Genomic DNA, 14,305 nt, shown 5'->3' with positions numbered 1-14,305 from the left:
CCGATCACATTATACAGACAATGAGAAACCAGCTGTTGTGATAACCCCCCTAAATGCTTAACGTTAAGCAGGGAAAAAAAAGTACCATTTTAAAGGACTTTGGTATGTCCCGGCCTGGGGACAGAACCCATTGCCTACCCAACTTTGGCGAACGCTCTACATTAAGGCCAAACGTGAGGTATTACCAAGCAATGCACTAGGAAACGATTTTTTTTTAGGAAATAGAGAGAAAATATAAGAGCCCAAATGTTGCAATAGGGGCAGTAGATCAATTGTGGTCTCTTCACTGTCCCCTTAGCAGACGACACAGAGGTAAGTTCTACAGGGGTTCGACATTAGTTGGCTGTTACGTTTTGTAGTGGAATACAGCAGGTCGATTCTATCCCCGAACATGCAGGGGGAGTCACAGGAGTAACCCAAAAGGACCCTACAGAACACCAAAATAAAAAGGGAAACAACATGAGGAAATATAAAGACATTACACAGCAACAGAAACTAAGGATACACCGAAACGAAAAGGGGAGATGACAACATGTAAGAAGACATCTAAATACAGCGGAAAACAACATTTACGCAAATAGTGTTCACAGAAAGAACTCTTACTTGTAAACACAGGAAACTTGTTTCTGGTACCACATGTGGGATTCCCGTGAGAAATATTTATTCATATTACATGTTCCATACCTGGTCGACTGTAAGGTCAGCTGGCCTTAGACCACAGTTGATGCATCCGGTTCGTTGTAAGGGTCGTTTTTAAATGAGTATTTCTTTCTTTCATGTGAATGAAATAAAACTATATGTCATACCAAAATGAAGTATGGTCTTTCCCCCTTTAGTTAACGTGGTTGTTTAATTTGAGTGAAATTTATTTTGGCGGAAGGATATGGTATGTTGTTGAGCCCCTGAGTATGAATTTTAATGTCATCTAATAGTACAACGGGGTTATGCTGACATAACTAAAATTATCTTTAAAAAATGCCGATCATGAATTCTTTTTCAGCTCACCACAAATGTGTCTTGATTAGCTTTACAAAACCTGTAAAGATCAGGTCTCGCGCAAAATTATATATCATTGTTTAAAGGTTTTTCTTTGGTAAGAACAGGCCATATCGCCGACCTGCACTATATAAGGCTTGAGTTCGACTCATGGCGTCGGGGCAATCTTTTTTTTTCTTTATTTGAAATAACTATATATCTGTTGTTATACCCGGGGCGATTGCGTGTGTCCAATTTTCTGTCAGGTGTGTTTGCGTGAAATAAAATAAAATCTCAAATGTTACAGCTGCTGATATACCCGCGAGCAGTCGCCATTAATTACAAACACCTGTTTTGGATACACTAAATTAATCACGACTGCATATTTGCAATTATAATTTTGCCAGCCGATCGATACCAGCAGAGAATTACTTGATTAATGGGCGTTTAAATAAGCAAAGTTTATTTGTTATCCCAAAATTTATCTTTTAATTGTTATTATTTTGTATATTATAATAAACAATTTTGTACCTGGTCCTTGGTGTTTTTCTGTTTGCATAATTATTTCAGCATCCCCTCACTCATAAAAATGTTTTTTTACAACAATTCTAATTTTATTGAAATGGGATACAAAAATAATCTTACCCTTTCGGATCATTTGGTTCTGCCTTTGTTTTCATGTTTACTTTCCTTTTGTTTTGGTGTCTCCTCTGTTCCTGATGTAGCCTTTCATGTCGTGCTTGTGTGTTGGCGCTATTGTGGTTTTTTTTATATAATTTTTATTCATATCAGTAATATTAACTTGTTCACTCTATGATTTAGTACTTAAAATAGATATTGGATTATTTTTTTACAAAATATCGAAACGGCCTTAGATCCGGACACCATATGAACATCTACTACAACTTATGTAAGAAAAAAATATGCATCTGTGATGTTTTTACCGTTGAAATATTAATTAACTATTTTGTTTTTCTGTCCAAGTATCTACATATACGATAAATATTTTATGTAGTATCTAATATTCTTCACAGATTCCTCGTGATTTATAAGTTCTCTGTAACATGATTTTATAGTTTATGAGTGTTAAGTTGACCTATTGCCGGCCCTGGACTAAGGCTTCATGGTAAATATTTGTGTTACCGATTTGCGTTCATACCGGAATGAACACCGAAGAAAATGCCGTTCAATCCTGATATTAATATTCTTAACTTTTTCAGTTATTATTGACCTAAATACATATATTTCCTAATATATTCGAAATCGAAGTGTTTGTGGCGTCAGTGCAAGCGAAATTCCTGAAATATCCTAACGTCACCAAAATGTTTGATTGTAATCTTATTCTAGGCGAGAGGAAAAGCTTATGACGTCAGTCAAATTGCGTTTATAGCTCTATAACCCTAATTTCTTCTGGTAATGCGTATAGAGGAATTTACAGTGGAAATGTAAATATATACCCTTTAAAACAACAAGAGGAACAAAACGCTAAGGGTTGTTTACAAGTTACCCAGCGTCACATTATGTAATTAGATTGTTCTACACAAAAGTCATTCGTGAAAGAGAGATGAAAACAGAGAGGAAAGAAGAAGGGGGAGGTGAACACTTGATTGAAGTAAAAGTTACTATACACGAACTTAAATAAATTGCATGGTTATGAACTTTAAAACATTCGTGTATTTCCTCTGAAGTGAATTGATTAAAGGACTGTAAAGAGTCGTATCCTTGAATAATCTTATTCGAATACAATATTTTAGTTTGGTAAATTTCCCGTTTTTACATCATTACCGGATAAAAAAAATCCACAAAAAAATCATAGAATTTCAAAGTAAAATCATAACTCTTTTCTGCTCTGATATATAAATAAAAAAATGTTTAACATAAAATACGATGTTGAATTTCGAAAAACATTACATTTTACATCCAAGTTCAGTTGAGATAATCTCATCAGCAATTATTGGACAGTGGTTATCTAAATAAGATATGTTATCTATATTTTTGTGTGTTTATCGCATCAATATCGAAATCCGGAATTGACTAGAAATGCTAATATTTACTTGGTATCCATGGCAAAATACAGACGCCCACAATACAAAGTGTGTGGTAGTTGCGTGCTTTTGAGATGCAAATCGAGCAAAATGACTGTGGTGTTTAAAACTAGGAGATGGATGGCCGGCGAGGGGCTCACGGTATTTAAATGCAAATATTTCGCTATCACATATCAGCCGTCATATTAGGACTACATTCATCACGGTTAAATAGCATCTAATAGCATCTGGATATACCGAAATTGAACATAATTATCATGTTATATTCCCCGAGATAACTAAACACACGAGAATTATAATCAATAGGGCCCCAGCTATGTATGATTACAGTCCGAGAAACAGAAGGGGAGAAGGGGGAATGGGGAGGACGGTTGCTAGATCGAGGGGCACGAGAAACAGCGTTCAGGGTCAGATATCAGGGAAATATTGAAAGCAATCTACAGTAATTTTATCAAATATAGTATTACCCTCCCCGAGCTACTCGTGCGCACCACACGCTTCTCTGTGGTGTTGTGTCGTATTTTAATGTAAAGAATCTAAGAAATTTTATCAAATTATCATTTGTTTCAAAGTGTTGTGCTGTAAGCAATATTTTCGCGTGTATAATGTTTACAACTATTGAATCAATCGTGGTGCGTGTCTATTTCTCAACTCTGGGATGTTTATATCATGTTGCAGTGACATCGAATACTAGCACGTGCTGATCAGATCGTCCCGTGACTATCTGAGGCAGACAAAACAATATCAGGTCTCAGCCCCCGGGGATATGAATACAGTTAATTTTTCGATATAAGAACCCTGTCCCTGGTGCATACTGAACTGACGTACATATACAGTCAAAAAGCTGAGGCATACATAGAAAACAAAGAACTTGCTCCTAATAAGAAAGGAATAAAAGATGAAAACCAACCACACTTCGTAAATTGTTAATATTCCATAGTGTATCACGACCCAATAAAGGTTCTCTTGAAAGGCTTATTCATCAATAATACAAATATTTAAAAACAAAAAATTAAAAAAACAAATCTCACAGTTTCCATAACTTTTTTATTCTCTTGTTTCATACCAAAAAAATGTGAATCATCATTTCAAGTTTTTCTGAATACCACTTTACAAAGACATTTTTGTGTTCAGATATAAATACTGTTCATGCATGTTATAAAGATTTAAATAACCTGCCAATTTTTTTTTGCAGTTTGTTTTCGACATTTGCTGTACCATGACTTTCGTTTCAGCTATGATAATTTGAGCGTGACAACACCTTTTAGTTAAATAATCGTATGCTGTCATCTCTTGTTTAATATATATATATATACACTATGTAATATAACATCAAACGAAAGTACAAGAACTTTTTCTTATTTGTATGAAAACTGAAGAAATATTTATGCCCTTGTTCAACGAATATTCTATATCATGTGCTTAAGTATATAAGCTTCATTATATATATTTTCATGAATGTTTTATTGCATTTACACTGTATTATATAATTATTTTGTTACATAGATATTGCATACATGTTTTCTGTATCTACATGATACATATATATTATTATGTATTATGTATTGTAGATATATTATGCTTATAATGCTTACTTAGAGAAAACCTCTACTTTTTGAAATATTAATAATTCTTTGTCGTCCTTGTGGTTGTTGGTGTCTTTCCTTCTGTTTTGGTGTCTCCTCAGCTTCTGTTGTTGTCTTTCCTTCTGCTTTGGTGTCTCCTCAGTTATTGCTGTTGTCTTTCCTTCTGCTTTGGTGTCTTTTCAGTTCCTTTTGGTGTCTTTCCTTCTGTTTTAATGTCTCCTCAGCTTCTGTTGTTGTCTTTCCTTCTGCTTTGGTGTCTCCTCAGCTATTGCTGTTGTCTTTCCTTCTGCTTTGGTGGCTTTTCAGTTCCTTTTGGTGTCTTTCCTTCTGTTTTAATGTCTCCTCAGCTTCTGTTGTTGTCTTTCTTCTGTTTTTGTGTCTCCTCAGCTTCTGTTGTTGTCTTTCCGTCTGCTTTGGTGTCTCCTCAGTTATTGTTGTTGTCTTTCCTTCTGTTTTGGTGTCTCCTCAGCTTTTGTGTTTGTCTTTCCTTCTGCTTTGGTGTCTCCTCAGTTATTGTTGTTCTCTTTCATTTGTTTTTGCGTCTTCTCAGTTCTTGCTGTTGTCTCTGTCGACTTTTATATCTGTGTTGTTTTCTTTATGCTTTGAATCTGTAATATGTCCTATTATAATTATATTATTTCTGTTCGGGACAAAGACATTAAAAGAAAACATGCATTGGAATGTAAAACAAGATTGATGTTCTGTCACAAACACTGTGTAGTTAACACAGTTCAAATATATCAAAAATGGAAGACATAAAACGTAAAACGCCTTAAGGCATTCATTTGCAGATTCTAAAATAGACATAAATTGCTCTTACAAGTACATGTATATTAATAGAAATCGAATTTCAGTAATTGCAAAGTTAGTTATGTGCACAAAATTTCATGTGAACATAAGAAATTAACGTCCAATTAAAATGTTTTTTTCGTTTAACCAACCAAACATATCCAGTTATAATGTAGGAAGTTCGAGTTAGTATCTATATATGATTTGTTTTTTCACTTCAGCCCTAAATATATATACGTTCATTATGACTGAAAAATTACCATATATCTCATTAATCTAGTACATTTTTAATTGTTGGCTTAGATACTGCATTTAAATATACATTGATATTCGTTTGCTAATATTCGGATATGTGTAACTATCCTAAACATTTGAACAAACTAAATCACGCATTCAAATACATGGCAAGCGGCATTTTATGATACAAATATTGATATACTGCGAACGTAAATATTTCTTCTTGCCAACCATATTTACGGTTTTTGGAAATATCTACAACAAAGTCTCATTTTTTGACTTGTTTCTTCATAATGTATAAGATGATACATATAATCTACAAAATACATATATCAGCAATTTTTTGTTTGGTTTGATCTATTGGTTTAGCGTCCTATTGACAGCTAAGATCATTAAAGGACGTGCCTCTGTGTGTGTAATATATCCGTGTGTGATAGAGGCGGTATGGTGGTGTATTTCCCTGCTTGCGACAGCGAGGGAATGACGCCGACTTTAAAGTGTTTTTCATTCTAATGTTAGGTAAGAATGTCAATGAAATAGAGGCATGCTAATTGAATGCATATCATATGATCTTGGGTATCATATAGTTTACAAGACAAGTGTCATTTGTTTACGTTGCCTTGCCAGAATAGACGCTCTCCAAACCAGCTGAAATGAGTGTAAGCAATGAACCCTGTTAGTCCGGAACCTGGTTCGTCTCTGGTAAAATCTATTTACAAATTAAACAGATTGTTTTCAGTCTTAAAGACTGGCACGATTCTTGTGGGGTAAGAGAAAACGGTACCCGTCGAAATCCGAGTTTAATAAATTCAAGTATTTCCTTTTTGTTTTGGTATTCATTTGGTGTATTTTTTGTCTTTTTTTCTGTTGGTTTTGAGTTTATGTTTTGCATGCACATCTATCTTTTAACTTATATATCAGTGTTCATGCACCAGTATACAATGGGATACTAAGCCATAAACGTATGGCCAAATATACGGTACTTGTATCACGGATTCTAAGGAAAAAGGGCACGGAATGTCGAGGGAGTGAATCAAGGTAAATGTCACTATATTTTGTTTTTTATTAGGATTTTACGTCTTCACAAAAGCTGAAGTCACATGAAGTCATATGACATTGCCTTTGAGACACCACTCAAAACTAACGAAAGATAGGACAAAGAGAGGAAAAGAGACCAAGGTCACACCAATTGTAACGGGGACAATATATCAGTTTTGGTCCTTTCAGTACCAGTATTAGCTAGTGTCCTCACATGACAACATGCTGTTGGATAAAGCAGGTATGTGTTTCCATGAACCTGCAGAAGGGAGCGAAATGACCCCGTTGGAATGTTTTTGGGTCACTCACTTGGCGAAGGTGAAGCAGCATGCATATTTGAGACTATGACACGTAACGAATGTGTAACTCATGGCTGTGCTATCAACACTCGTGTTCGTCCACGTAAATCACACGTACTACGCAAGAAATATAGTTTCACGTCAATACGTGAGGCCTGGCAAGCGAGAACTTAAAATGATCGTGAAAATTTACAAAGACACGAGTTAACACGGAACATAATACTAGAAGTTGTCGGGTTTCCTTTCGAGCATTCCGATTCTCGCGAATATCTAGTTTAAACACTCGCTAAATTTAATACATATTCGTGAGATCTAAGTGATTAACAGTTTTCAAAATAAGTAAACAACAAATCAAAGATACGTGTAGTGTTCATCGGAGTAAATAATGGCTAGATTACACCTGTCGTCCGAAATGCATTCGATTTAATGGTGGATATTTAAATATATATATGTTAATTTCATTATTATAGAAGTAATTTTCATTAAAATCTGTCCTTATTTGGTAAAATGCTACATATCAACAACATATAAAAGTTTGTATATATTTTGATATTACACTGAAATAAAATTTGAGCTTACACCTTGATTAGTTAGATATCCTCATTTATGCCTGAAAACCGGATTTCTACTGAGGTCTGTGTAGTCGTGGTTCTTGCCATGATGCCTTCTTCGTTTTTGTCATCCAAGTTTTCAGAATATTTCGAGAATTTTGTTTATAGCTTGCATGTTGATGTCGTAACATGTTTTCTATTTTAATGTTGTATAAATTAGTTTTGTATTTTTAGAGAAGAAGTTTTATTTCAAAGCTTAATTACAGCCGTGTATTCATTTGTGCTATATTGAATGTTTTGTTTTTACAGTTCTTCAGATGTGTTTGATACTTTTTATTTAATTTCTCCTATGACTAGACCTCTTATAACCAGAAATAATATAAATTCTATATAATGTCTTTTATCATGTCTATCAGGCATATCTATAACATTTACCATCCATTATTGTTTTAATATCAATTTTGCTAGGCGTTTGAGATTTCGTATTCAGCAATGCCGAATAAGTGCAAATCACAAAATATAAACGATAAATATTGTTTTTGTACATTTTCCAGCAACCCCACGTGATATGTTTAAGACAGGACGTCTGCAGAATGTTCTGACACAGGGCTGACAGGAATTATAAGTATGTACGGAGGTAGCCTCAGACATCACATACTGCTTCCGCCATGATGCTGTAAACAACACACATCATCTAGGTCCTTCACATGCTTACCATTGCGTTCATGCATCCATAATTCATGCATGTCTATTTGATAAAAGGATTTAATTTACACTGCTAACATAAGAATATGCTACTGATATGCAGACTAGTCGATACATTGACCTTTGTTTCATTTTCATGTAGATGAACAAGAATATTATCATTTCATTATATTGTAAATGTATTCTGTCCTTTCAATTTTGTGGGCATATTCTTAAATCACGTCTTAATTTAGATGCTATGCAAATATAATATTTTACATACCAATTAAACTAGAGTAGTGTGCTGTTTCAGACGTTACAGGATTTTTAGAACTGTTTTTAGACACGAAAGTATTTAAATCCTTTTACGCATAACTTATGAGAAGCAATACACACTACGACATACATACATTTGTGATTTGATATTTATTTGATTTAATATTTCAAACATGCGTTAAAACAAATAGCCATCAGTGCTTAATGAATGTTTATGTGGTTGTTAGTATGACTTGACGAATCTCGTGCTAATCAGTGAACTTCGAAACACTTAGTGTATAAATTAAACAATCTAAACAGTCATTTAATTCTGATCTTGTCGTTAGCAAGTTTGTACTAAAGTAATCCTTTTGTGAAAATGTATGATTTCTTTGCAGTTCCAATTATTGTCTTTTTAATTGCAACTTCGAGTTTAGATCACCATGTAAATAAACAAAACGTGAACCAGTGCTACATACGACAGGTTTACACTAACAGAACTACTGTTGTGTTGTCATACTTGCATACTTGCATAAAGATCTAAGTCTTCAAAAGAAGAGAGCATGGCAAAACTTAGTAGGGACTGAAATTTAAAGTTAAGAGTAAAAGGTTAAGAAATGAAGGCAGAGATGAATTAAACATATGAGTGGCCCGAAAAACCGCCTTGGGTTGTCGCGAGAGAACAAATTATCAAACAGTAAAGACGACCTTTTTCACAACTACTGAGGATGTGGTGTATCACTTTTTAAAATGACCCTTTTATTATGAAAAAAAATCGTTTTGTTCTGTACTCATTGGCACCATATTGGTGTAGGAAGTACTTATCTATGGACGTGTTAAATTTCTGACAGAGGAAAGTGCAATGTATCAGCGTACTCTCGGACTCCGCTGAGCAGATGGCAAGGGTCGAGCGGTAACAGGGCTCGGCAGAATGTATTACTCCGCGTGATATATGGATCAGGAAATATGCACGCTGTAAACCATGTCTAGTTTGAACTAATTATAAAGATTATTTATACCAACGTTGGCAATGAAAAGTGTATAGACGCAATACATTACCAGGGACAAGTAACACCAACTGAGAGGTATGTCTTTCCATCGAGATGTAACTTTTGTTAGCGAGCAGGATGCTAATATGCAGTTACACGAGAGAAGCAATGCAGGGTACTCTTGGTCTAAGTAGCATTTTTCTCACATTCGTTCGCCGTCATGCAGACGTGTTTTGACATTAATTTCGGGAGACCTATGTTCGTTCTGAAAGCAACATTTCTCCAAACATACCTCTCGGAAGACAAAAGAATGCTCGCACATGCCAGCCTGCCATGAGTAGGATTGTGTCCCAGACTTAGGACCATAAATCCTTCCCGAGATGTCGAACAAACGGGCAAGACATGTTATTGTATATTTAGACAGGAAGGAAAAGAATGGCGACCTTAAAAACCGCGACAACTTTGAGAAGCAAAGTAGGAGATTTATAGCGCCATGTTATTTTCTGCTGGTAACATGACATCCATTTACATGGAGGGGAAATTCTTCTGTAACTTGACTTCCTAAACATTTCACTTCCGACAGGACTTCATGAAACCTCCACCGTTTACACAACGTCAAGGTCGTGCTTACAAGCTCTCGTGTGAAAGAAACCAAGTGCATGTATTTCATGCATCGTTATTTCGGAAATATTCCATTAAAATTTTATCTCCTTACCATTTTGCATTTTGCTTTGGTGAAACCTAAGTTCCTATCGTTGTATTATCGATTTTTCGGGTCTGGTTTTGTTCTTGTGCATTGACGTTGAAGTATATTTTTTATTGATTATTATTTGACACACAATTAAAGAGAAAAAAACGATTTGGAAGGTACACCATGATTAATGAATCTATACACATGCAGCTTAATGTACACACGGATCTGAAATATCAGAAATTGCAGATTACACATATGTTAACACAGATTTAATAAAGGTAATGCAAGCTTTAGTTCTGATGCAAATATTAGTATGTGAGTAAGAATAATATGATCGAGTAATGAGTGTATAATTTTATTTATCGCATTACTAACCCAAACTTTCGTGTTATTGTCTCGAAAATTTGTCGTGCAAGTCGAATTTTCGAGTTAGTAATAAGAAAATGGAAATGAAAGAATACGCCACTTGGTCCTAATACCCTTTCGTATATTACAGTTCACTGTTATCAAATTGAAATAATGCATTGTAAACAACATTTAATGGAAATGCAGATGACCATTACAGATACCGCACACCATGAAACTGTTGTTGTTACGTTATTTCACCGTTTTGAATTAGTTCGATGATGCAAATTTTCGAGGTCAGAGGGTACAGTTTATCTTGATTAATTAAATAAAATAAGTTAAATTGTTTGTTTTCTCGCCTTATTAAAATTCTTTTTCCTATGGAGCAACGAAAACTGCGAAAATAAATACACGAAAAAAATCATAATATACAGAATATGATATACCTTGATCACATCCTGATCATGTTTAAACGTAAAGTGGTTTGTAAGAATATACTGCTGAAAAAACATAAAACACCAGTTCGTCAATACAGTACATCATAGACGAACTATTTACTTAAAAATAGATCAAATAAAAAAGGCACAACTACAATGTCTATGTATCCTATTACAGTTACTGACACTTCGTTCTGTTGATCAATAAAGAAGAAGAGTTTTAGCGTTGTAGGCGTCTCAAGATCTACCAAGGAGCTTAATGAACACCAGAAGTAAACAGTCTCGGTATGCAAGCGCAATTATTGCATAAGACAATACGTAACGCACGAACGCCGATGAAGAGAAACTCAGGAATATTGACATAATGCACAAACAGACTGATCACTACCATGTACCAAAAATATCCTCGCGAGGCTGTCTTTTAAGTGGCGGTATGACGTCATTGATCAATGCATTTTTGCAAGAGGAGCATGATTTCCGGTGCCCAAGACTGAAGACCTGTCAAAGCATATGGCTTTAGTATATATGGGAAATATATTGAATGTGGCATATTTTAAAACGCACCGGAATTACTCTTGTGTTTAAACCCATTTTGAATTCAGTTCGGCCATGAAATGGTTTCACAAAAATCGCGTGCCAGGACTGGCGCATTTACGAGTTGGTTAATAGCATTACGATGTAGCAGGCTGAATCTCAAATTAACTGTCTTGACTTTCGGCGGAGAAAATGTATAGAAGCTGTTCGTATTTCTGATCGTTTCCAAGTGTCATCCTCGCTGCCTGATTAGCCTATAATTGCTACCCATGGCGAAAAATTCTGGGATCGCGTGTGTTTAGCGAGAGACGAAGGACTGTTAAGGCAGCACGTGCGTCTCGCGTGAGAGTGGTCTCGTGCATTGTTCATTCCGCCAATTATCACAACATGAAGAGCAAATGCATGCAGATTATCTCTAGAGATTATGAAACGAATTAGAATTGTAATAGACAGAATAACTGGAACTGGTGGAATGGCGAGTCGACTTCTATCAGTGTTATCAATGTCATCAAAGACAGACTCTATAGAAGAGATCCTCGCCAGAACACCCTACTTCGTAATTTTATGTAGTCCTGTTTCCGTATCATTGACTACGGTAATATAGCTTGACCAGTGTCCAGTCATCAAAAGCCTAACTATCTTAACAAGAAATTAACAGAAATGCTTTTATCTCATTTTATCATGAATTATCAACAGTATATTTACTTAATATATTCTGTGATAGATTCGGCTACACTACTTACACCAGTTGTTTAAATATGTTTTTCTATGCTTAGGAACTTATCATCGAGGCATATGTTGGAAGTTGATTTTTAATTTTAGGGAGTTGTCTTACTGACTTTAACCCTACGTTCTCTGACCTAACATCCTTACTTTAATGTGCAGAAGACCTATAAAATAAGATACAGCGCGAAGACGGCTGTCTGATGTCTCCCCATAAACACCATCACAAGGAATGTCTTGATATTGTCATCACCTATAATGGCAGTGTGTAATGAGATATAATGTCTTGCATCGTCAATAAAACTGATAAAGACATGGTGTGCGTACAACAACTTGTTTACAGTAAATTATAAATTGATTACAATATATTAGCATTAATAAATGGGTAAACATTGCTTAAAAACTATTATATTGTTTATAAATCAATAGTACTGATACATCAATTTTCATTAAACAAATTTCAAAGCATTGTCGCTGAAACACTTAATAAAACCTAAATAGTAAATATTAGATAAGTGCAGAATCGGGAAAAACTAGCATGAATACAGTACATAAATGATGATTAATGACATTGCACCATATACTGCCTTCGCTACCATGTGGAGTAGTATGCTGTGGTCCTTATGAAAGGGAAACAAGAAAAGTAGGAAACAATTGCAAGACTTGCTTACGAAATAATTTCAAGTTTTTCTTACCAGATATTTATCAACGTTGCATGTTTGAAGTTAGTTTTTGAAAGAAAGTTGCCTTACATTCTTTAACTTTGTGAACTCCGACCTAGCATCCTGACATAACACCATATATTGCCTTCGAAAATCCAGAGACTACCCAGTGGAGAATTTAGTGGTAGGAATATATGAGAATAAAAGGAAATTAAGAAAGAATGTCAAGGCGTGCATTTAAGATATTCTAGAGTCGTTTTCCTATCTAACATCACAAATGAGCAACTATTTATAGTATATTATTTACATCTTTATTGGTTCGTAGTTTGATTTAGCCCCTGCTGTTTAAGCTGTCTTTAGTCATTTGCATATTTAATTGCTTTTATAATATTTCTACATACAAAATGAATAAATGAAAGGTTCAATGTATGAATAATTGAATGAGTAAAAAAGAAATTCATTAATACACACTTGATTGAATTTATATGTTATATACTACGGAAATTACGACTGAATAGTTTTGCTTTTGCCTGAACGGTGGTTTTATGTTGAGATATAACGGATGGTTTTATGTTGAGATATAACGGAAGGATCTTTTACCTGAACGGATGGTTTTATGTTGAGATATAACGGAAGGATCTTTTACCTGAACGGGTGGTTTTATGTTGAGATATAACGGAAGGATCTTTTACCTTAACGGGTGGTTTTATGTTGAGATATAACGGAAGGATCTTTTACCTGAACGGGTGGTTTTATGTTGAGATATAACGGAGGATCTTTTGCCTAAACAAACGGTTTTATGTTGAGATGTAAAGGAATTATCTTTTGCCTGAACGGATGGTTTTATGTTGAGATATAACGGAAGGATCTTTTACCTGAACGGGGGGTTTTATGTTGAGATATAACGGAGGATCTTTTACCTGAACGGGTGGTTTTATGTTGAGATATAACGGAATGATCTTTTGCCTGAACGGATGGTTTTATGTTGAGATATAACGGATGGTTTTATGTTGAGATATAACGGATGGTTTTATGTTGAGATATAACGGATGGTTTTATGTTGAGATATAACGGATGGTGCTATGTTGAGATATAACGGATGCTTTTATGTTGATATATAACGGATGGTTTTATGTTGAGATATAACGGATGGTTTTATGTTGAGATATTACGGATGGTTTTATGTTGAGATATAACGGAATGATCTTTTGCACCAATTGCGTAATGAATAAAAAGAAATATTTTTCATTTTTATATTAATATAATATAATATTAACTAATCAAAGATTTATTAGGAAATTATGTCAATATTTGATTTGAATAACTGTACAAAATGGATGTATTAATATCCCTAGATTGATTGTTTTCTACATAAAATCTTCAGAAAGCTTTTGTAAGGACATGTTCTTTTCGAACTTGAAGAATGTACCTAGACAGTTAATTGTTTCACTACATTTGAGCT

The 14,305-nt window shown here is 34.6% G+C and overlaps 1 protein-coding gene across 5 annotated transcripts in view; it reads right to left on the bottom strand.

Moving 5' to 3' along the window:
• The window catches only part of LOC110447174 (neurobeachin-like), a 294,693-nt gene that overhangs the window by 134,746 nt on the left and 145,642 nt on the right, over positions 1-14,305 (bottom strand). The gene's annotated exons all lie outside the window — the stretch shown is intronic.

This window comes from Mizuhopecten yessoensis, unplaced genomic scaffold (genome assembly GCF_002113885.1).
Source record: "Mizuhopecten yessoensis strain PY_sf001 unplaced genomic scaffold, ASM211388v2 scaffold3229, whole genome shotgun sequence".
NCBI classification, from domain to species: Eukaryota; Metazoa; Mollusca; class Bivalvia; order Pectinida; family Pectinidae; genus Mizuhopecten; species Mizuhopecten yessoensis.
This window is presented reverse-complemented; position numbering and strand designations above follow the sequence as displayed.